Raw genomic sequence first — 26,400 nt, forward strand, 5'->3', positions numbered from 1 at the left:
GTTATCAATGTGCAGACCCAATAACTCTGTCAGTTGAGAAGAGTAATCTTTGCTAGTAAAGTCCCTATCACATGCAGGATAGGATACCTTTGGGCAACAAATCTTCTCCTCATAACAGTTGCACAAAAAAATTTTAATTTTCCTCAAATTTAACTAAACACCAATCAAAATCATATTAAGTAGTAACTAAAGCAAACTAAATGCATACTGTGGAAAAAAGATGCAAAATATGACAGATTATAAAGGTGATGTAGCAATGTACCTTTTCACACAACATTGAATCAATTACCCCATCTAAAGTTTCAAGTTTAACTGAATTCTTCAGGGTTGGACTAATGTAATTTCTCCATTTTGAAATCCATGACAAAGGCACCAAGAAATACTTGTTGTGCATAGAAAGTGACATACTTTTAGCCTGGAATAATTTCTCATGATTCTGACATTTTTGTTTAACTAATCTGCAACATGAAGACTGAAGTCACTTTAAAATTTGTCTATATAAGCTCTATATTAGTAGCAATGAATGAATGATAAAACCTCAAGGAGTCCTCCAAGCATGCTTCTTCAGATAATTCATTACTGCATTGGGAACACTCTTCAGAATCTGAAGAAAAAGTTGGGCCACCCAAAGGATCATCAGGCGTTAAGAAGAGCCAAAAGCACTCAGGAATAAGCACCAGCTTAGCACCAGGAGCTTGCTCAGGCATCGATTGACCATGTGGACAACTAATGGCTGTTGTTGGTCCAGCATCAGCTTCAGACGGAGCATCAAGGATTTTTCTTTTCCACCACTACTGCAACCTACAAAAGCATGTTCCTCAGCATGAAATCATCTAAAACCATTGCTTTAAAACCATCTTAATAGTATAGGGAAGAATAAACAATCATCACCAAACCTTTTCCTACTAGGTGATGTCAACTACATAGATCATATGATGCCACAACATTTTGTGCAAATTATGTTTATAGACAAACTATTGATTTGCCTATAGTTTTCTCTATAGTATCGTGAAGGAAAAATTGGAGCTAATGAAAACAAGGGATACCGATCAACCAGCCCAGCTATTAACAGTTTTCAAAATACAAGAAATAGAACATTAGTCCAACCCCTACCCCCTTTCAATCCCCTTTTTGTGGCAGCATGAATGGCAGGAGATGACACAAAATGTTATCATACCATGGTCTGGATATGTAATACTTTCCATCTAGAATATCCCATGCAAGTGACTTCATTGATTCTCTTCTATCCCGATAGGTGTCAGCTGACACCACTGTCATAGCCCCATGAATCAGGCAATCCCGACAGTGGTTATCATGAGACAATGTTGGTCCTCCACCATACTAAATTTCAAAAGTCAATAAAGGGAACATGTCATTTATATTATAACAGCAAATGGCCAGAGCCAAAGTAGCAATAGGGACAAGAATTTGGGGTAGATATACAAATAAACCATAACAAAGAAAATCATCATTATCTAAATCTCTCAGCAAATCATGGACTTCCTGTTAATTATATTAGATACAATAATTCATTCAGATAAGTATACACTGTTCAAGGACAGGAAGTTCTTCGCGTATATGGAATCAATGGTAACCGTGTTTGGAAGCTTTGTCCTCCGATGATTCTTCTTGAGGTGATTGATTAATTCGAGCGGCTTCTTCGAAGCCCCAACCCAGCGTTGCTCACTCCACGCCTTGAAAACAAAATTAACGATAAGAAAAGCATCCAAATACAGTAGAAGCCTAAATAAACTCAACACCACGCAAAAGTAACAACAGTTACTACATAACTTATCTCATTCCAAAAGAGATGAACATAACCGACTAGAAATCCCTAATTAATGCATTTAATAGTCCGTGCGAAGGGGAAATTGGAGAAATGAAGGAGCGAAGGTGATATTATGCACCTGAGAGAGAGTTCAGAGAGCAAGATCGCGGGAGTGACACCGCTTGAATAAGCAATGCAAGTCTTGAGGATACGAGAAACGATCCAACTCCATCCAAGTCCATCGGCATCGTCATCGTCTTTGTTTCGATCGCCTTCCAGCGATAATAGCTTAGATCTTGCGTAATCCACGAATTTGAGGAAAGGATCTTCTTGCTCTTCTTCCTCCTCCTTTTGTTGGCAATGGTCTACATCCATGGCGGAGCCTACCTTTGTATTGCAGGCATAATCTCGTGCTTGAACCCTAAACGACTCATCCCTCGCGTGTGAAAGGCTTTCGAGAAACTGAAACGACGGCGACAGTGCAGTGTGTTTCATGATGACCGTGAGAGCGAGCTAGCTGCAGAGTTAATAATTAGGGTAACTTAAACAAAGACGGTCCTTCAGCCAAACCCGTCTTTGTTTAAGTTTCCCATATTTACAAAAATGCCATGAACTAACATTCTAAGACGGTTTTGCACGACCATCTTAGAAATCGCGATGTAAAAAAATCAAAACTTTATTCCTAATTACAAAAATGCCACCGTGCTACATTCTAAATCGGTTATTGATAACCGTCGTAGATTGTGCGTCGTAAAATCAAGCTTTTTTAATAGTGGCTTTGTGTGCTGCTGTTGCCTCTGTGTATTCCTGTGCTGCTGTTGCTTTTGTGTGTTCCCCTGTTTCTACTTTAATTATAGCTTCTTCTCCCTTATCATCCTGTGCCCCTTGGAAAATCACCTTGTCCTCAAGGTGATATGCCTGTTGAAGCTGGGACCAATTCTCCCAAGAGGTGTCATCTGGTGACAATCCTTGCCATTGAACTAACACCTCCCATGTTGCATTAGGTGAGTTGGTTCTGCGATAGTCTAAATTTTCCATTGGAACGATGACAGGTTGATGGTTTAATATGTAGTTTGGTAACTCAAATGTGCTATCTATTGGATCCCCCCGAAATGGCTTCAACATAGAACAATGAAAAACTGAACGAATCTTAGCCTCAGCTGGTAGTTCTAAACAATATGCTACTTTACCAATGTGCTCAAGGATCTTAAAAGGGTCGTAAAACCTCTTAGCCAATTTGCCCGAGAATGATTGAGAGCCCTTGGCAGTGGATTGCCGATAAGGACGAAGTTTCAGCAACACCCAGTCCCCAGGTTGATAGGACACATCGCGACGTTTGTGGTTTGCTTGATCCTTCATGGAGGCTTGAGCCTTAATCAATTTCCTACGAATGAATTGGAACACTTCATCTCTATCAGTCAATATGGTGTCCACAACATCAAGGTGTGAAGTTCTAGCAATGTATTCTGGATAAGAAAATGGCTTGCGACCAAAAGCAACCTCATACGGCGTAGTGCCGGTAGCGGAGTTCCAGGATGTATTATGGGAGTACTCTGCCCAAGCCAAGAATTTGCCCCAAGTCAAAGGTTGATGATGAACAAAAGATCGTAAATATTGTTCAACAACTCTGTTCAGAACCTTAGTCTGGCCATCGCTCTGAGGATGAAAGGCTGAAGTCATCTTCAACTGAGTGCCACTTAAGCGAAACAGCTCCTACCAAAACTTGCTAATGAATAATGGGTCTCTGTCGGAGACCAAACTCCGTGGTACCCCATGTATTTTCACCACAAGTTCTACAAACAAAGAAGCCATAGTATGAGCAGTATGCGCCATAGATAACATTCCTAGATGCACTCCCTTGGAGAAACGATCAACCACGACCAGAATAACAGAGTTGTCGTGGTAAGGGGGAAGTCCGGTGATGAAATCAAGGGAGAGGTCCTCCCATGGGCGGTGAGGCACTGGCAGGGGACACAGCAGCCCCGCGAATTTCTTTGTTTTATATTTCGTGCACTGACAATCAAGACACGTGGCAATGAACTGCGTAACATCACTGGGAAGACCAGGCCAGTAGAAGTTCTCGGAAATCCTGATAATTGTTTTGGCAATGCCGACATGTCCTCCGGTTGGTGTGGCGTGGTACTCCTTGAGTAGAGTGGGGATCATTGGATGATCCTTGGGGAGCCAAATGCAGCCTCGGTGAAGGATCAGGTTATTGGCAATGGAGAAGTCAGAGTGACTAGCGGGGTTCTCTTTGATCGCTGCGCGCTACTGAACGTACTCTGAATGAGCTTCTAGTTGATGACGGAGTTCGTCCAGGAACGTGCAACACGAAACCGAAAGAAGCATGGTGAACGTAGGTTCTTGCTCAGGTAGTCGTGATAACGCGTCTGCAGCCTGATTATGAACACCAGAACGATAATGTATCTGATAGTCATAGCCCAGGAGCCGAGCTAAGTACATATGTTGCTCAGGTGTTTGAATGACCTGAGTAAGCAACTCCTTCAAACTTTGGTGATCGGTGAGGATGATAAATTGATGACCAAGCGGATATTGACGCCATTTTTTAATGGCCACAGTAATCGCGAACAATTCGTGGACGCAAGTGGATGAACAGAGAAGCTTTGGGCTAAATGGTCTGCTGAAAAATGCTATAGGATGTCCTTGCTGGGATAACACAGCACCCATCCCTACGCCTGAGGCATCTGTCTCTACTGTGAAGGGCAGGTCGAAATTGGGCAAAGTCAACACCGGAGCAGTTGACAAGGCACGCTTCAACGTATCAAAAGCTTCCTGTGTCTCCGTGGTCCATCGGAGAGGTTCCTTGGTCGTTGCTTTGATCAAAGGGGCTGCAATGGTGGCATACTTCTGGATGAACCTTCGATAGAACTCCGGAAGCCCGAGAAAAATTTGCACCGCCTTCGTTGTCCGAGGAGTAAGCCACTGCAGCATTGCAGCAATCTTGGACTCTAAAGGTTCCACTCCACGTATTTTTCCCTAATTCCAATATCAAGAGCGATAACATTCCACTGTAACGGAGGGCTTAATCTTCAAAGGATTGTCATATGTTGATCGCAGCCATTTAGATGTCTAGTTACACAGCTTGGAAGATTCTGCAAAAGAGGATAAATAATAACCAAAGCTTGAAGTGGAAATGCCCAAAAAAACAATAAATTACTACTAATTAATTGATTGTTACCATCTCCATATGATGCCATATTGAGAGGTCAGGAAATAATCTTTTGAGAAATTTTAGTGATATCATTCAAAGTGATTCCATCTAGTGCAATAGGTTTTGTTTATCGTTTGTTAAGTTACTTTGCAAGCTTTTTTTAATTGCAATATAGACTTAAAATTAAATTCACAAGTGAATTATGAAGAAAGTTGATTAATATTTATAATTAACTAATTACTATGATGGATGTAAAAAGATGGCACAACAGTAATTCTCAATTGTAGGTCATCTAAAATAATAATAATAATAATAATAATAATAATAATAATAATAATTGAAGTGAAAAATCATACTTATTCTAAAATTTCTTGTGCATGTGCCTGTCGAATCTCCAAAACAAAAAAGACAATTGTGAATTAATACGCAATGAGTGTAACAGAGCATGAAAAATTAAAATAAAATAAAATTAAAGTGAAAAATCAGGCTTACATGAAAAATTACAATAAAATAAAATTGAAGTGAAAAATCAGCCTTATTCTGGAATTTCTTGTGCATGTACCTGCCGAATCCCCAAAACAAAAAAGACCAGCTAGTGTAACAGAGCATGAAAAATTAAAATAAAATAAAATTAAAGTGAAAAATGAGAGGAACACTTAGTTCTTTAAATCCCGTGGTTGCCCTGCTCATGGTGACAAATTTGAATCACAGGAATATCCTATCACTTAATAATAATAATAATAATAATAATCCTAGGCAACCACGCTCTGGCTTAGTACATGGACAATTTTATCTTATAATTAAGATTTCTCAAAATATATTAGTAGCACAGCTGCACACGTAAGCATACAAGCCTAATTTTATACAGGAGGCATACTTATGACAAAAACAAAAAACCTATATGACCACGAGGTCTTCAAATTGATTACCTGACCTCACTAATCAAACCACTTTTCATAAACAAAATACAATAATACTGATTACTGCAGGCTTATAATAAATATTAAGATAACATTTCATATTAGATTAAACTTCTGCTATATTTTTAATTCCATTACAATATTTAAATTCCCTTTGGCGACATAGTACATTAGTTTTGCAAACATAAGGGAACAAATTAAAGCAACAGGTAGAGTCAATAAATCAAGATTCAAGAACCACAATATTTAATTCTATTTTGCTAATTTCCCTTTAGCGTAAGAAGCCAAGCAAAAGAAAAGGCAGCCTCTTGTCACTAATTCTATTATTATGAAGAAGAAGACAACAACTCCATGCCTCAGCTTTGACCTTTTGTAAGTTCTCCCATGCATTAATCTTGGATATATAAAAATGCTGGAATTTCCGAAACTATGTAAAGTTCACACAAAGATTTATTTGGAATGAGCATGAGACAATAATCATGTAGTATACCTCTGCCAGAAAAGAAACATTCAGTCAAAAGAGGAGAAAGAGCTATATATGTAAGACATGGATATAAAAATTGAAACTACTTTGCCAAAAGAGTGACCATGCTTAGAGAAAACTGTTTTGAAAATATTAAAATACAAAAGGATGGCAAAATCCCATCATTACAAATTTATCATCATAAAAGTGAAGTACATCAGGGTATATCTAAAGCAAAGCTTACTTGAAAGCTTGCTCATAACTGAAGAACTGGACAGCAGAATTTGCGACAATTATTAGTACCATTCCCTTTTGTTGGGATCCCTCCTTAATTGGAGATGTTCTAGAAAATTCTAGAGCCTTATAGAAAATTATAGAATTTTCTAGAACGTCTTGGAGAACTCTAGAGTAGTGTAGAACTCTCTAGAAGCTTGTGGAAGAATGTGGAAACCTCTGGAATATTCTAGAGATGTGTGGAACCTTTTAAAACCTTATAGAATAGTACGAAAGAGTATGGAAGAGAGTAGAAGAGTGTAGAGACTCCTAGAATGTGTGGAGCATTCTAGAGAATTAATCTCCACCCTAGGACAAGTAATCTCCACCATTCATTGTGGAGGTGGAGTAGTATAAATAAGGGTAGGAGCCTTCATTCCTAACCATCCAAGTAGAGAGCCTCTCTGAGAGAGAAGATAAATAGCTTGGGAAGTCTCTATCCTCAAGCTTGAGTAAGCTTCTTTGAGAGAGAAGATAAATAGGTTGGGAAGTCTATATCCTCAAGCTTGAGTGAGCCACCATAGGGTGAGTCAATCCAAGTAGAGAGCCTCTCTGAGAGAGAAGATAAATAGCTTGGGAAGTCTCTATCCTCAAGCTTGAGTGAGCCACCGTAGAGTGAGTCAATCCAAGTAGAGAGCCTCTCTGAGAGAGAAGATAAATAGCTTGGGAAGTCATAGCTTGGGAAGTCTCTATCCTCAAGCTTGAGTAAGCCTCTCTGAGAGAGAAGATAAATAGCTTGGAAAGTCTCTATCCTCAAGCTTGAGTGAGCCACCGTAGAGTGAGCCAATTTTGTAAACACATCCTTGTAACTCTACTATCATTTTGTATAGTGGAAGAATCTCCATATTGGAGAATTATAATCGTGTGCTCCCATTACTACCTTTAATTACTAAGTGTCTATCTTAAACTTTACAAAGCGGGAAAGTCTGAGTTTTTGCAACACCTTTGAACAGCCCATGAAAACCTTAAGTTCTCCATATATATTATAGACCTTGAATTGTTACATTGTATTTAATTCTATGTAGATAAATGGCAAAGGCACATCACATGTATGATATTGATACATACAAGCACAAAAGAAGCAACAAAAAAGGTAGCCTGTCAGATAAATGATCAGTATAATATGTGACTTGTAAAAAGATAGACATCTATACAAAAATTTGTCCTAAATATTTCTGGACTGTTTCTAGATCTGCAGTTAGTAATGCAAGAAATACTTTGAGCAATTTGATTAAAGTAACTAAATCAAGCTTTCCAAGAAAAAAGTCAAAAATTCTAAGATTTAGAATTTTTAAAAACATATTTTTGTGATTTGAAGATTTTTAATGATTAGGTTCAAGGTACGCAAAAAGGTTAGCTGCCAGTTAGAAAATTTTAAGTTTGAATTTATGGCAAAGAATCAAAATAACTGGAGCTTAATTTATATGCTAACAAAGGGTAAACGAAGAGCAACGGTAAAGATACAGTAGTTGGTCTTCTGCACAATATAAATTTAAATAACAAAAATATAATGAATGTTCCAATGCCAAGAACAGTAACCAAAACATAATGCTCCCATAGATCGTTCTACTCCCCTCTTCTCCAATTGTATCTCAGCAATGGAAAGATTCTCAACAGGCTTGGCAAGTAGTTCAAGAAAATATGTGTGTCAGACTATAAATCATTGCTTATATTTTCTGTATTAGCTGAGTTTTTTTTGTTCCCTCCCTTTGCATTTTCATTTGAGATGATCAAGTACCACAACTCATGGATAAATACCTTGTAAAGAGGAACTTTCAGGACAGCAGCACCAGCTTTTCAGATTGCAAGAGACACTGCCAATATGGCATTTGCTCAAAGCTAAAACAACAAAAAGTTTGCATTAGAATAATTTGAACCACATTCAAAATGCAAATTTCCAAACATAAAGCAAATATTGATTGTAGAATAACAGTTCCATCAGCCTTCTAAATCATAGATCCAAAATTACATGTTACTCTCCATAGCTACATTGTTCAAACACACAACCGTTAAAACAGGGAAATACTCATACAAATGTTTACAAAGCTAAGAGGAACACTTACTTCTTCAAATCCTGTGGTTGCCCTGACCTGCTCATGGTGACAAATTTGAATCAAGAGAATATCTTAGGCAACACCCTAGCATAGTCATGGTCACTTGACTTGAGTAATAATAATAATAATAATAATAATAATAATAATAATAATAATAATTGAAGTGAAAAATCAGACTTACTCTGAAATTTCTTGTGCATGTGTGTGCCAAATCCCCAAAACAAAAAAGACAATTGCGGATCAATACGCAACGAGTGTAACAGAGCATGAAAAATTAAAATAAAATAAAATTGAAGTGAAAATTAGGCTTGCATGAAAAATTACAATAAAATAAAATTAAAGTGAAAAATCAGACTTACTCTGAAATTTCTTGTGCATGTACTTGCCGAATCCCCAAAACAAAAAAGACCAGCTAGTGTAACAGAGCATGAAAAATTCAAATAAAATAAAATTGAAGTGAAAAATGAGAGGAACACTTACTTCTTCCAATCCCGTGGTTGCCCTGACCTGCTCATGGTGACAAATTTGAATCACGCGAATATCCTAGACAACACCCTAGCATAGTCATGGTCACTTGACTTGAGTAATAATAATAATAATAATAATAATAATAATAATAATAATAATAATAATAATAATAATAATTAAAGTGAAAAATCAGACTTACTCTAAAATTTCTTGTGCATGTGTCTGCCAAATCCCCAAAACAAAAAAGACAATTGCGAATCAATACGCAGCGAGTGTAACAGAGCATGAAAAATTACAATAAAATAAAATTGAAGTGAAAAATCAGACTTGCTCTAAAATTTCTTGTGCATGTGCTTGCCGAATCCACAAAACAAAAAGGACCAGCTAGTGTAACAGAGCATGAAAAATTAAAATAAAATAAAATTGAAGTGAAAAATGAGAGGAACACTTAGTTCTTCAAATCCTGTGGTTGCTCTGACCTGTTCATGGTGACAAATTTGAATCACGCGAATATCCTAGACAACACCCTAGCATAGTCATGGTCACTTGACTTGAGTAATAATAATAATAATAATAATAATTAAAGTGAAAAATCAGACTTACCCTGAAATTTCTTGTGCATGTGTCTGCCGAATCCCCAAAACAAAAAAGACAATTGCGAATCAATACGCAGCGAGTGTAACAGAGCATGAAAACTTAAAATAAAATAAAATTGAAGTGAAAAATGAGAGGAACACTTAGTTCTTCAAATCCCGTGGTTGCCCTGACCTGTTCATGGTGACAAATTTGAATCACGCGAATATCCTGGACAACACCCTTGCATAGTCATGGTCACTTGACTTGAGTAATAATAATAATAATAATAATAATTAAAGTGAAAAATCAGACTTACTCTGAAATTTCTTGTGCATGTGTCTGTCGAATCCCCAAAACAAAAAAGACAATTGCAAATCAATACGCAATGAGTGTAACAGAGCATGAAAAATTACAATAAAATAAAATTGAAGTGAAAAATCAGACTTGCTCTAAAATTTCTTGTGCATGTACTTGCCGAATCCCCAAAACAAAAAGGACCAACTAGTGTAACAGAGCATGAAAAATTAAAATAAAATAAAATTGAAGTGAAAAATGAGAGAAACACTTATTTCTTCAAATCCCTTGGTTGCCCTGACCTGTTCATGGTGACAAATTTGAATCACGCGAATATCCTAGACAACACCCTAGCATAGTCATGGTCACTTGACTTGAGTAATAATAATAATAATAATAATAATTAAAGTGAAAAATCAGACTTACTCTTAAATTTCTTGTGCATGTGTCTGCCGAATCCCCAAAACAAAAAAGACAATTGTGAATCAATACGCAACGAGTGTAACAGAGCATGAAAAATTACAATAAAATAAAATTGAAGTGAAAAGTCAGACTTACATGAAAAATTATGATAAAATAAAATTGAAGTGAAAAATCAGACTTACTCTGAAATTTGTTGTGCATGTACGTGCCGAATCCCCAAAACAAAAAAGATCAGCTAGTGTAAGAGAACATGAAAAATTAAAATAAAATAAAATTAAAGTTAAAAATGAGAGGAACGCTTACTTCTTTAAATCCCGTGGTTTCCTTGCTCATGGTGACAAATTTAAATCATGGGAATATCCTAGGCAACACCCTAGCATAGTCGTGGTCACTTGACTTGAGTAATAATAATAATAATCATAATAATAATAATAACATAATAATAACACGCACATATACATGGTTGAAAAAAAAAACTCAGCTAATACAGAAGTGTTCCTCTCATTATATTGGGCATAACTAAATAATAATAATAATCATAATAATAATATTACATTATATATAAAATATGTTAGTCTTGCTGGTATAAAGTTGGTTTAGATAATTATATTTGATTTTTGAAACCTATAATTGTTTATTTAGCTTATGAATTTATTGGAATGAGATTGGTTTTTTTAGTGAGACTTCAACGTATTTTTACAGGTTTTGATCTTATAGGTTGATTTTGAGATTAATCATTAATTAACTTTAGATTTAATAATATTTTAAACAGAGATAGCACAAAGATTTTCATTAAATAAGGACTTGAGGAAAGTAGGATGCAAAATGGTGTCAAATAATTACCTTCAAAAGCGAATTTACAGCAGCACACATCTCACTTCTAACAGATTTTGAGTTTTCAATCTCTGCATTAGATACCTCAAATTTTTCATGCAATTGTGCTGAAACACCAAGATGAAGATCAGGTTTTACCGTGTTCATCCAATCATCATGCTTAAGTCTGAATTCATGCCTGCACAAATAGATTCAGAAAATAGTTACTATATAATTGAAGACTTCCATAGTCATTATATAATTATGCAAATCCACAACGAGGAATAATATTTGAAAACAGAAGTTATGACATGGCTAAGCTGTGGTTAGATCAAACATTAGAAGCAAAGTTGTTGTGTATGTAAAATAATTCCAAAGAAAAGACAACCGACAGATTGAAAAGCGCAATATTCTTTCCAAACCAATGTTAACAAGAATTGAAAATTATGATAGTGTTTCCATATCACAAAGAATCTGACTAACCTTTGTAGGAATTGCATAATGTGGGCAAGTAATTTTAATGAGGAAGCTTTCACTTTGCTGTTTGGTTTCTGTTCAGAGAACCCCTTCAAGCTTGGAACTCTAGAACTAAAATAGTCCCCAAGATTTATATGCTTCAATACTTTCCCTAAAGACAATTGATGTTGAACATAAATTAATGGAGTGCAATTTCATGAATAAAGTAGTAGTTCAAAAAAAGAAGGATCATATTAAAAGAGCAAAAGAAGAAGAAAAAAACATAGAAAATGGACATACTTCCAAACCAATATTTACAAAGAACCAACCTCCATTCTTACAACACCAAGAAATATATTGCAAACAATATTTCCTTTCTCGTTTTTGGTAACCAAACCAAATTCTTATAGCAATAAGCTCAATTTTAAAAATGATATGTTTTCAAGAGAGTAAGCAAAAAAAAAAAAAGAAAGATTCATGGCAAGTTCATATCTATCAAGGCATAACAATCTCAACATATGCAGTGAGCTTAAACACATTTAGAATGTTTACACATACATATAGTAATTTTCTTGGTAACACCTCAAGTTTCCTTTTTCACACTGGACCACCTTTTAACATTAGCATCAAGAGCTTCTACTACCCTATGCATCATTTCTATTGTTCATCCAATCAGCCTATACCAACCACACTGAAAAACATTATGAGGAATTAACACAAAAATGTGATATCCTCCCCAAGTGAATCATGGATAAAGAAGAAGATAAAAGTCACACATGAATATTAGGCAGGAAAAATTAAACCTCTGCTGTACCAACAAACATGACCAGAGGAAAAGCAAGCATGCATAAATATACAACACCGTCACTGGAAAAGGATTATCTTACTCTTGTCACAACCAAATGAAACACTTGACAAAACGCAAACTGAAAGACAAATCGAGCTCAGCAAAGCCAGCAAAGAAGCAAAAACAAATTTGGAAAAATAGCCGAAAAAAGGCACACTCAACAATAACAGAACATCAATCAACCGCAAGTCTCCAAACAGCAAATATAAGAAGTGAAACACAAGCATGCATAATTGACATTCACATTCAGATTAAGATGTCAAAAGGGGAATGCTTGCAGATATATCTAATCCAGCTTCCTGCAACAACAATACACTTTATGATTTAAAATGTAAAATTGAAGTATGATATAAATAGTATAAATAGCAGCATACTTTTGGAGGCTCCAATAATTGTGTCCTCAGTTTTGCTATTTTTAATAATAATAATAATAATAATAATAATAATAATAATAATAATAATAATAATAATAATTAAACAAAACAAAAAAAAATAACAAAAACTAAGAGAGAGTAGAAAGAAGACATGTGCTTGTTTAAAACTTCATTTTTTTGCCCAACTCAACAAACCAACAATTTATTCTCTACCTCTTTGGGTTTTGCATACTAATACTATCATAAGCAGTTTTAGAGTGAGCAGAGGAAGTGTATGGCACCTATTCAAAATAAATAAAATTTATAATCAATGTCCAATTTCTGAAAAAAGTGTATGACACCTATTCAAAATAAATAAGATTTATACTCAAATTGTGACACAAAGGCACTCAATACCAAATAGGAATTGTTATTACTTTGTAATGCAATTTATAAAAGAAGCATTAGTTGATGACTTCAATTACCTGGTCATATTATGCAGAATTATATCAAAGTACCAACTGCACCAAAGATAATTATAGTCATAAAATTACAGGAAAATTGCTTCTTCTTCACCTGGAACCTGGAATGGTTAAAGAATAAATTGAAATTGAAGTCAGTCTAAGAGAAGCAACACAATCATTCAATTAAATTCATTCTGATTGAAGTATCAGTTCAGCGAATACAACTATTGATTTTCCTAAACTGTTTGAATCATTGTTTCCAACAAATCATAATGGAACTTAAATTATGCAGTTCAACATGTAAATGAAAGCTGAATAAGGAAAATAATAAAAAAGAAGCAAAAGTAGTGAACTAACCCGGCATTGAAGATGATGGGAGGAAGAAGGTAAATGAAGAGAAGATCTTCACTGAAGACAAGTATATGAGAGTTTTTTCCTCCAATAGAACATCTTTGGGGGACTACAAAATAGACCAACATGAACAATATCACTAATAATCTCAAGTTGCCAAAGTCAAACAAATATTACTTAAAATAACATATTATCAGTACTCTAAAATCTAAAAATTACTTCAGGGGTCAATCTAGAACATAGGACAACAACAAATTAAATGGACAATCAATCCACCTTAGGAGAAAATTATTGTTTAAATAAAGATCTATAACAATATTAGCGATCATGTTATTGACAGAGACAAAAACATAACTATGAAAGATGATATTATGTGATAAAGCAATAATGAAAAATGAAAGATATTGACTAACATTTTAAGGAGAATGATTGTAGAAAAAAACATAAAATTAAGAAGAATGGAGTGTCTAAAAATCATGACTGTCAAAAAATAATAAATCCAAGACAGAGAATATATTACCCAAGAAAAAGAAAAGAGAGATATTATTGAAAAAGTAAAGCATGCATAGTTTCATTCTTAAATACCATATCAGGCAGGATCAATGTCATAACCGGGAAAAATAACTATTAGCTAAGAAGAAAACATTCATAAGAACAAACAAAATTAAAACCTTGCAAATAGAGACAAATAGTAATGAAAAAAACATCCATAACAGCCAAAGGGAAAAAAAATTGTCTGCTGGATGCTTCTTCGTCAATAGCCCGGTAAGCGGGAAAATGAAAAAGGAATCAAAAACAAACTGGAAAAATCAGTACCGAAACAACTATTAGTTAAAAAGAAAACATGCATAAAAACAAACAAAATTAAAACCTTACAAATAGAGACAAACAGTACCGAAACAACATGCACAGTAGTAAAAGGGAGAATAATTTGCCTGCAGTCTTAAATACCATATCAGGCAGTCAAGATCAATGCCACAACTGGAAAAAATAACTATTAGTTTAGAAGAAAACATGCATAACAAAAAAACCTTGCAAATAAAAATAAATAGTAATAAAACAAATATGCATGACAGCAAAAGGGAAAAAACTTGCCTGTTGGATGCTTCTTGGTAGATAGCCCGGGAAAATAAAAAAGAACCAAAGACAGAGATGAAAAATCAGTAAGAAAAAATAAGTATTATTAAGAAGAAAACATGCATAACAAAAAACAAAATTAAAACCTTGCAAATAGAGACAAATAGTACCAAAACAAACATGCACAACAACAAAAGCGAAAAAACTCATCAGATGGTAAATTGGTAATCTTAAGCGCACTAATACAATCAAAGGCATAAAGAGAAAAAGACTATGAAAACTACATATCAGAAATGAAACCTGTGTAACGAAAACACATTATCAATGCAGATTAAAAAATTTACCACAAATAATAAATCCGAGACAGGCAATATATCAGCCAAGAAAAGAAAAGAAAAGAGAGATATTATTGAAAAAGTAAAACATGCATAGTTCCATTGTTAATACCATATTAGGTAGCCAAGATCAATGTCACAACCGGGAAAAATAAGTATTAGTTAAGAAAAAACATGCATAACAGCAAACCAAATTAGAACCTTGCAAATAGAAACAAACAGTAATGAAACAAACATGCATAGCGGCAAAAGGGAAAAAATTAGTCTGTTGAATGCTTCTTTGCCGATAGCCTAGGAGAATAAAAAGGAACCAAAAACAAAGTTGAAAAATCAATAAGAAAAAAGTAATTATTATTAAGAAAAAAAAACATGTATAACAACAAACAAAAATAAAACATTGCAAATAGAGACAAATAGTAATAAAACAAACATGCGTGACAGCAAAAGGGAAAAAAACTTGTCTGTTGGATGCTTCTTCGTCGATAGTCCGGGAAAATAAAAAGGAAGCAAAAATAGAGATGAAAAATCAGTAAGAAAAAATAACTACTATTAAGAAGAAAACATGCATAACAACAAACAAAATTAAAATCTTGCAAATAGAGATAAATAGTACCGGAACAAACATGCACAATACCAAAAGGGAAAAAAACTTGCCTGCAGGAAGCTTATTCGTCGATAGCCTGGTAAGCGGGAAGATAAAAATGGAACAAAAAACAAAGCAGAAAAATGAGCAAGAAAAAAATAACTATCAATTAAGAAGAAAACATGCTTAACAACAAAAATTCTCAAGAAATCAGATAAAAATCAGACCAACAACAATATATTCTAAAGCATCCAAAATCAGCAAGTTTGGAAGAAAGCTTTGTGCGATGCCTATCCATCATTAAGCGGAAAAATCAGGCAAAAATGGTGATTTACACCCGATTGAGACTACCTCCTTCATAAGCACTTGTAAGAGAAGAAAATAAGAAAGTAAAATGAATAAAACTCCTCCCATAAGTTAGATGAGACAACTTTTATAAGAGTTAAGTACATAAGTTGATACAAATAGGGTTTTAGGGGCACTTCAAATAGGCTCAACAAAACTAAATGCAACAGCTCACAAAAAGCACCAATGTAGAGATAATAATGGAAGCACATCTCACCAGAACATGTAGAGATAATAATGTACAATGCACAAACAGCACCAAGAAACCTGCAATTAAAAACCATCAAAACCCAATTGATTCTAAAGAAATCGGATAAAAGTTAGACCATCAATAAAATTATAAAAAAGGGAAGCAAAAGTCAATACTTTTCCATTCAACAAAAAATGGACAACAGCAAAGGGACCAAAAACACAGGAAAACGAAAACTTAACATGCATCATAACAAAAAGAAAAAATGCATGAGAAGAACAACAAGAAAAGAAAAGCAAAACCTCATTTGCCATCGAAAAAATGCACAACAACAAAACCAAGCATGACGGGAAGCAAAAGTCAAAACTTTTCCACTTAACAAAAAATGAACAACAACATAACAAAAAATAATTATTATTAAGAAGAAAACATGCATAACAACAAACAAAATTAAGACCTTGCAAATAGAGACAAATAATACCAAAACAAACATGCACAACAGGAAAAGGGAAAAAAAACTTGCCTGCAGGATGCTTCTTCGTCGATAGCCTAGTAAGCGAAAAGATAAAAAAGGAACAAAAAACAAAGTAGAAAAATCAGTAAGAAAAAAATAACTATCAATTAAGAAGAAAACATGCATAACAACAAAAAATCAATAGAAAACCAAAGCAAAAACTGGAAGTGAAGATGGAAGAGACGAACCACAAAAATGGAGAACAAAGAAAGCACGGAGGAAACCTCGAGTAGAAAACAGAAAATGGAAAACCTCAGCAAGGGGAAAACTCAACGGCAAGTGAAACTGGAAGAAACAGACCACAAAAATGAAGAAAAAAAAAAAGCAAACGGGAGAAGGTGAGGAAATGACGAAATGCAGTTCAGAGGAAACAATAGGAGAAGGTTGGAGAAGGAGGCATATGGAGCAGCCAAAGCTTGAAGCGGGTTGTGGCTGGTTGTGTTTGAATTGGAAGAGAAGAGAAGAAAATAGAAGAAGAAAGAAAGGAAGAGTCACGGGAGAAATAGAGAGAGAAATGGAATTAGGCATAGTAGAAGAAAGAAAGGAAGAGGCACGAGAGAAATGGACAGCTGTAGAGTCACGTGTAAATCTTAGAAAATTTACAAAATTTCAATTCTGTTAACTGCAGGGGGACACGTGTCACCACCTGGAGCATGGGCACAATAGACATTTCCATATACATCTCATTTATAAGACTTAGTATAGATTATGAGTCAAAACTCAAAACCAAAGCTTTTATCTTACCTAAAATACGTTTGGGGTCTAGTAAAATTTAAAAAGCAATAATTCAGCATCATAAAATATTTCGTATTAATTTGATTCCTATAAAAATAAAATATATTTTTTATAATTCTCAATTGTAACTTCATTAGATGGTTCCATTAGGTAAATAAACTTAATTGCTTTTTTTTTTAATCTTCCCAAACACACTTAGGAGATACCAAAACTCATTGTTGTTTAATATTTCCACCAAATCTTATTAGAAAGTGTGAGAATATTATCTTAAAAGTGAGAAAAAATTATAATTTTTGTGGATTTTTAATTGCAAAAAGTTGTTTAATTCATTTTGGGATTTTAACGACCATAAATTATTTAATTAATTTATAATCAACTTTTATGTGTAAGTTTACCAGTTACATTAAATATTACAGTTTAATAGAGTTATCACGAAGAATCATATCATAAAAATATGTTTTATTTTTATTTATACCAAATTAATTAAATTTTCTTATGAAAACTAAATTAATATTTTTTAAATTTTAGAGAGATTCCAAACATATTTTAGCCTTTTATTTATAAACATTTTGTTGACAAATAATAGTGAAACCTTAAAAAAATAGTGAGACTTAAACAAGCTCCGAAAAATTAAAAATTGCGGCAAAATAATTGTTTTTATTTTCAATCTTCATTTTCTAGCCATGCATATTCTTGTTTACTTTGTTTGACCTTTTTAACTTTCAACATAATTTGAAAGAAGACACATTTTCAACTTTCAGCACAATTTGGAAACTTCTCTTCTTTAAAAATTAAACTAGTATGCAACTCGTGCACAAGCACGGGTTGTTTGTTAAGTTACTTTGCAAGCTTTTTTTAATTGCAATATAGAATTAAAATTAAATTCAAAAGTGAATTATGAACAAAGTTAATATTTATAATTAACTAATTGTTGAAACTACATCATTCAGAAAATATTTCTCAAAAATTGTAAACTACAAAAGGTAGTTTAATGAGTGTCACTATCATCCCAATCCTTTTGTCTTCTAATTACAATTTCCCAGACTTTGTCAAAAGGTCTATAATAAAAGGAGACTTCATCTCCATGATCAAAGTCAGTTTCTACAAGAAAATCATACCATGGTTGAGCAATGGCTTTAGCAGCAATGCCAGGGTTGAGAGTTTCAACAGGCCATTGCAATGGAGGGCCAAATTGTCTTAATACTGTCATGTGATGGCCACAAGCATTAAGAGGTATTTCTGCAGATGGTGGAAGTTTCTGCAGATAAAAGAAAAGTAAAATTAATATTAAAATTGCATTTCCATCAATTTATCAAAAGTTGATAAATTTCGAGAGTGTTAATGTAAGTAATGTTAATTTACCAGGGGTTCAAGAACAGGGACCATGGCCTGAGTAATTTTAACACTCCAGATATGCTTTCTGCACAGATGTCTTGGTCTGCTACATGTTTGTCGGTGTAATGGAGGGGTGAAGTGTATGTCAAACTCGTAGAGATGATTGCATGCAAAGAAGTTGATGATGGTCGACTCGTATATTTCTAATTCTCTTATGAAGTTTTCGAGTCCATCTGCCAAATAGCATCTTGTTTTGTGCTGCCTGAGCTGTATTTTGTAGATGGTTCCATCATATTTGAGGTCAACAAACTGGGGATAGTATGGTGTCCATTGTTTATGGTAGAATGATGGAATTGGTATGATAGTCTAGGAAAAAAACTGAAAAAGTTTAGTGCATGTATATTGAACTATTATAATTAAAAAATATATAGGGGATGAAAGGATAGTAAAATATTACTTTATCATTGTGAAAAGCAGTCGTAAATTGCATGATCAATGTTGGTTGTATGATTGGATTATTCATCTGCTGTCAGAGATCCATTGTAATTTTTGTAGTTGAAGTGTTGAGATGAAGAAAAGGAGGAAATAAAGTTTTGCTGAGAGGAGAAGATTAGGAATGACTTACTTCAATTGATGTTGCTCAAGATGTGGGGCTCATGTTAGCGATGGCAGGAACTTGAAGTTTAATCTTAAAAAAGGGAAATAGAAGTTGTAGGAGAAGGCAGATTATAATGTGTTGTAGGGTGTTTTTGTAGTAGGTGTAGTATTTAATTCATGGTCCTTCCCGGTGCTCTAAGTGACGATAGATTTAATTATTTCTTCTTATGTTGGCAGTTTAGTGGGTATGCTAATAGTTGTGAAGTGAAAAGGTGAGAAAAATTGAAGAGTTTTTTATGGATCGATAAGCTCAACAGCGTTTGTATGGTATATTATTAATGGTGCAGTTTTTTTAATTAATGGACATGACTATTGCTGCATACATGTAATCAAAGCATAGCAAATGGGAATTGAATTGGAGTGGTAATGTTTTTTAAAAATTGCAGGTTAAATTTAATAATAGATATTTGGTAAATATTGGTAGAATTTGTAGGATTTGTAGGATTGGTTTATTTGTAATCAAACCATATTTGGTATATTTGTAGAATTTGTAGGATCTGTAGGATTGACATTACTTTATTTCTAAATTTGATTAATTTACTTATGAAAAGAACGATCATATGATGCGCAGTGGATGACGTTGACAGGAAATTTGTTGCCAGAGTAATGTTAAATATTTAGTTATTTTAGGATTGAGCTATTGTTTCTGCATGAAATAGGTTAATGGTATGATTTTGCTAAAAAGGAATGCAATTGAATATCTTTTGAATGTTAAGGAAAATTCAAATAATATCAGCAACACTGGTAGGCAGTTCTCATGATGCAGCTGCCAATAGATATTACCATTCAAGCAGACACTTGACGTCATTGCTAACCATAATTTTGGTTATATTTCTTATATGAATCAAGTGAAAAAAATATATAGTATCAAAGGAATTATTAATTTACGAAACTACTGAAAGTTAAAATAAAATTTCAACATTGCCTAGGAAAGTACTAAAAGTTAAAAACTCATTTGAATGAAGAATATATTAATTTAATTGAATATAAATTATTAGAAGGTACCATGTGCATGTTTGCTTTTCGTCTGTTAGTGTTTGTTGAGATGACCAAGCTTTAAATTTTTTGTTGCTTTTGGGTTTAGGGAGTGTCTCAGGGGCACTTTTATTGGTTCACCTGTATGTTGAGACCTTATCTTATCATCTGTTTTTATAACCACCGTTGCTCAGGTTTTTCCATTGACTACATCATAGATTTAGGAACAACCAATTTTATGCAGAGTTAGGGCACGTGCTCTTGATAAGATTAAGTCGATTGATGGATCAAAAGAAACTCTGAAACTTGTTGTAAGGATTACTGATCTTTGGTTCATTGGGATCCGTAGCAAGTCCAAACATGTTCCCTTGTCTGTCATCTATCTTGAGATGAAACCAACATTGGTGGGGTCAATAATAATGGAGAAAACTATTTTTGCAAAGAAGTTAATAACATGACATTATTAAAAGTAAGTTGAACAAATGGAATTTATAAGTCAAAGGTAGAATGATAAATTTATTTTGCAAGATCTGGATATAATAACATATAATATTTAACAGCAGTTGAGAAATATTCGGAAGAAATGATAAAATTTCTGTTTGTGCAAAATAAAAATGTAACTTATAAGTTTTTAAAGGCCTCTTTAAAAACTACATTTGTAGTTGAAGTCATACTCTTCTGGTCTTTATCATGAATAAGAATTTTTAATCCTTTCCTTGAGTTGACCCTTGATAATGCAACATATAATTGTCCATGACTAAATACAGGTTTTGGAAAATAAAGTCCAACCGTAGAAAGTGATTGCCCCTGAGACTTGTTGATTGCCATTGCATAAGATAGCATGAATGGAAATTGTCTTCTTAAAAGCTTAAAAGGCCATGGTGATTGTGAAGGTGGCATTGACATTCTTGGAATGTAAACATTATGTCCAGGATTTTTGCCAGAAATAATTTCAGCTGCAATAACATGTTTTGCTAGCTTTGTAACTATTAATTTGGTACCATTACACAGTCCCTACGTTTGGTCTAAGTTTCTTAGCAGCATGATAGGACAACCAATTTTTAGCTTGATAGAATGACTTGGCAAACCAAATGTGGTGAGCGAATTAAGAAATTCAGTGGTAATTGATTGGAAATGGAAACTGTCAATACTTTCTGATTTGTCTACAGCATCAGAACTTAGGTATTCCATGTGTTGACCTATCATATTTATTTGAATTAGCATGCAAAGAGTACAAATATTAAATACATTGTACTTTTGTAAGTTTGTTAATTGAGCAGACATAGATTTAAAGAAGTAGTGTTGATTGGATAATATATTCATGAATACCTGGAATCAAAGATAGTATATAAGCATTGGCTTCTTCCACTGTTTCGTTGGTTGAAGCTAATATTGCCCTGGATTTGAAGAATTCAGGATTATTGTGGTGCTGACATAAATCTGGGAATGTTGATTTGACGATAACATAAATTGAATTATCATATTGAGTTATTAATAGGTCATCAAGAATTTCAACTGTAGCATATCCATCATTTTGATGGTCAATAATTCCATCTCCAATGTCTAGAATCCACTTTGCAATTGTAGCAGTTTCTTGGTCATCAATTGATTGCAGATTGGCTTTTAAACGTATGTTTTTTGTCAGCCTTAATACTTCATAGCAAGACCATAGATATGATGAATTAATTGTTGCATTTATAATGTCTGAGTGGCTTCCTCTTGGAATGACTGATAGTATTTTTCGAAAATCTCCACCAAACACGATGACTTTACCTCCAAATATTTGATTGGAATTGTTTTTTTGTTGAATAATATCCGTTAAACTTTGATTAAGTGTTTCAAAACAAAATTTGTGAGCCATGGGTGCTTCATCCCAAATAATCAAACTTGTTTGGTTTAGCAAGTCTGCTAACTGACTTCCTTGATGTATGTTGCATGTTGAGTCTTCAAAGATTGATACAGGTATCTTAAATTTAGAATGGGCAGTCCTGCCTCCTGGCAGCAAGAGAAAAGCTATGCCGCTAGATGCAACCATAATGACAATTTGGTTGTTTGCTCTTAATGAAGTTGCTAATGTTCTCCATATGTATGTGATGTGCCATTATTTTCTCCTATTTCTTAACCCTTTTTTGCACCATTTTAAGTACTGATTAGTCTTAATTGTCAAATTAATTAGACAGTTTTATTATTTGGGCTCATTCAGCTAATTTGATGTTTTTAATCTAATTTCAGGAATTAATGAAGCATTGGGCTTGAATCCAGAATTGGGCTTGGACTTGAAGAGGGCAGACTATTTTATTCTACAAAATTAGATCTTATCTTATCTAGATATTATTTAGATTTGATCTCATCTAGATATTATTTCATCTAGATCTTATCTTATCTAGATTTTATTTTATTTTATTTATGGGCTTGGATTTAAAATAGATTTGTAAGCTTTGGGGCTGAAAAACTATATAACAGCACCAAGGTTCTAGTTTAGCCCTCTCTTCTCTTTCTCCTTTTTTTTGTTTTTGGCAATTCCAGTTCTGACTTTTAGTTTTATCAATAAAATTTCGTTCTTCAATCTATAATTTCGTTCTCTATTGATTAATGGAAGGCTAAGTCCCCAACGTTGTTTTCTCTTGAGGATCAAGCACAGTTCTCTTTGAGGTTCTATTATTACTGTTAAATTTTGTTCAGTTTTTCCTCTTCAATAATTAATCTGAATTTATTGCTATTAATTCATGCATGCTTAGTGCATGATTAATTGTCTCTGCGCTTAATTTACGTTCATGCTTAATGATCATTTATGAGTAATTGGTGTATGTGTTGCTTAATCACATAATGAATGCCTTATGTTAAACTTTGCTTAGTAATTTAATTTAGGGTTGGATTAAGTGGTTAAACTGGTAAAGGATAAATTCTCGCAACCTAGGATAAGAGACTTGCATGTGAATCAAGGGGAAGCAACATATTTTAATTCTGATAATTTCTAATTCAATTTTACTCGCTGTTTAATATACAAAAGCAAACAACCCCCCCTATTTTGTTACTATTTCTTACTATCTGTTATGAACATTTGGTTTATCATTGCTCGTTGGGAAACGACCTAGGATCACTTCCTAGTTACTGCATTTTAATGTTTATTTGATTCGGGTACGGCCTCGATCAAATTTGGTGCTGTTGCCGGGGAGCAGTGTTCAAAGGTTCATAATAGCTAGTGTCGTGTTAGTGTTTAATTCTTTCGTGTTGTGTTAGTATTGTGTTAGTATTGTTTAGTACCTTGTTATTTTGTTTATTGTGTGTTCTGTTTTAGTTTTTTTCTGTTCAGCGCCTCCCCTCTTTCAGTTTTAGTGTTTTGCTATGAATAGTGTTTTGCGACGGATTTAGCGACCACTTTTGCTGAATAAAACACTTGCTGAAAAACATGGTAGTAGTGGAAATCCCTTAGCGACAAATTTTAGAAACCATCCTTGCTGAATTAATTGAGATTTTTTGTTTTGGTAGCTATAGTTGTTATTTTGGGCTGAATTTTTTGTGGTCACTTCTTTTGATCCATATTTTGTAGGAAAAATAGTTGGAGCCCTTAGTTTGGTCAGATTTGAAAGTTCCAAAAAAGTAGCAAATTTGATTTTTGTCAAAACTTCAAACGGCCATAACTTTTGCTCCGGTTATCAGAATCGCTATTATTATACATGTATTTGGGGTAGGAAAAAAATTCCCATGCCGTGGCAGCCTACCATAGGCTGGCTGAGGTCTCCTTCTTCCAAAAATTGAGATTTTGTCAAAAGTTTTTTATTTTCCAAGTATTATTCTCTTATTTTTCTTAACTTATCATTTTTAGCTTCTATAGTTATACTTTGAATTTTTTTTTGAAAATTTTTGTGCTATCTTCTCATCATTTTCTAAGGTTGCTCACAAAATTTCAAGTCATTTGGATATCATTTAATGGTAGCTGTAGTTCAAACCTACATTGTTACTTGCATAAGAAGGCAAACTAGCTGTGCATGCTGAATGTAGTGTATGACTAGAGGCAATCTGTCTGACTTACAACCCCTTGATCCTGAGATAGATAGGACATTTCATAGATTAGTTAGGCATCATTTAGTAACTTTTGAGCATCCTGAGCATTCTATTAATGGTGATTTTGAGCATTATAGTTTTGAACATTCTGATTTTGAACATTTTGAGAACATGACACCACCTCCACCCCGTGAGAGGACTCTAAGGAAAATGGTTGCACCTGATTTCACCTACGAAAGCTTGTGCATCCAATACTCTGATGAGGATGTCCCATATGTTCTTAAAACTGGACTGATCCATTTGCTTCCAAAGTTTCATGGCCTTGCAGGTGAAGACCCGCACAAACATCTGAAAGAATTCCATATTGTCTGCTCCACCATGAAACTCCCAGATGTCCAGGAGGATCACATATTTCTGAAGGCCTTTCCTCATTCTTTAGAGGGAGTGGCAAAGGACTGGCTTTATTACCTTGCTCCACGGTCCATCACGAGCTGGGATGACCTCAAGAGAGTATTCTTAGAAAAAATTTCCCCTGCTTCCAGGACCACGACCATCAGAAAGGATATTTCAGGCATTAGACAACTCAGTGGAGAGAGCTTATATGAATACTGGGAGAGATTTAAGAAAATATGTGCCAGTTGCCCTCACCACCATATTTCTGAGCAGCTCCTCCTCCAATATTTTTATGAAGGACTCAATAACATGGAGAGAAGTATGATAGATGCTGCCAGTGGTGGAGCCCTTGGAGACATGACCCCTGCTGAAGCCAGAAGTTTAATTGAGAAGATGGCTTCAAACTCCCAACAATTTAGTGCCAGAAGTGATGCTATTGTCATTAGAGGAGTGCATGAAGTAGCCACGAATTCATCTTCATCAGCCGAGACTAAGAAGCTTGAAGGTAAACTAGATGCCTTGGTTAACCTGGTAACCCAACTGGCCATGAATAAAAAATCAGCACCTGTCGCCAGACTCTATGGTTTATGCTCCTCTGCCGACCACCACACAGACCTTTGCCCTTCTGTGCAACAATCTGAAGCAATTGAACAGCCTGAAGCTTATGCTGCAAACATCTACAACAGACCTCCTCAACCTCAACAGCAAAATCAGCCACAACAGAACAATTATGACCTCTCCAGCAATAGGTACAATCCCGGGTGGAGGAATCATTCCAACCTTAGATGGTCGAATCCTTCACAACAGCAGCAACAACAACCTTATTTTCAAAATGTTGTTGGCCCAAGCAGACCATACGTTCCTCCACCAATCCAGCAGCAACAACAACAACAGCCCCAGAAACAGCAAACAGTTGAGGCTCTTCCGCAACCTTCCCTTGAAGAACTTGTGAGGCAAATGATTATGCAAAACATGTAGTTTCAACAAGAGACCAGAGCCTCCATTCAGAGCTTAACTAATCAGATGGGACAATTGGCTACACAGTTAAATCAACAACAGTCCCAGAATTCTGACAGATTACCTTCTCAATCTGTCCAGAATCCCAAAAATGTGAGTGCCATTACATTGAGATCGGGAAAGCAGTGTCAAGAACCTCAACCAGCAAATGAACCTGCCCAACCTCACTCTACACCAGAAAAAGATGATGACAAAAATGTCAAGAGTAAGTTACCTAACAATTTCTATGCAGGTGACTCTAAAGAGAAGCAGCATATCCCTCTTCCATTCCCTCCAAGAGCAATTTCCAACAAAAAAATGGAAGAGACAGAGAAGGAGATCTTGGAAACATTTAGAAAAGTAGAAGTAAACATACCTCTGCTAGATGCAATAAAGCAAATTCCAAGATATGCTAAATTCTTGAAGGAGTTGTGCACTAATAAGCGGAAGCTTAAAGGAAGTGAAAGAATTAGTATGGGCAAAAATGTCTCCGCATTGATTGGTAAATCTGTTCCCTAAATCCCTGAAAAATGTAAAGATCCAATTACATTCAGCATACCTTGTA

The 26,400-nt window shown here is 34.5% G+C and overlaps 1 non-coding gene across 1 annotated transcript; it reads right to left on the reverse strand.

The window, feature by feature from the left end:
* Positions 1-24,995: 24,995 nt before the first annotated feature.
* Positions 24,996-25,103, reverse strand: LOC114385584. The gene has a single exon (XR_003660952.1). It is a non-coding gene; the product is annotated as a small nucleolar RNA R71 (small nucleolar RNA).
* Positions 25,104-26,400: the final 1,297 nt, after the last annotated feature.

This window comes from Glycine soja, chromosome 14 (genome assembly GCF_004193775.1).
Source record: "Glycine soja cultivar W05 chromosome 14, ASM419377v2, whole genome shotgun sequence".
In the NCBI taxonomy this organism is placed as follows: domain Eukaryota; kingdom Viridiplantae; phylum Streptophyta; class Magnoliopsida; order Fabales; family Fabaceae; genus Glycine; species Glycine soja.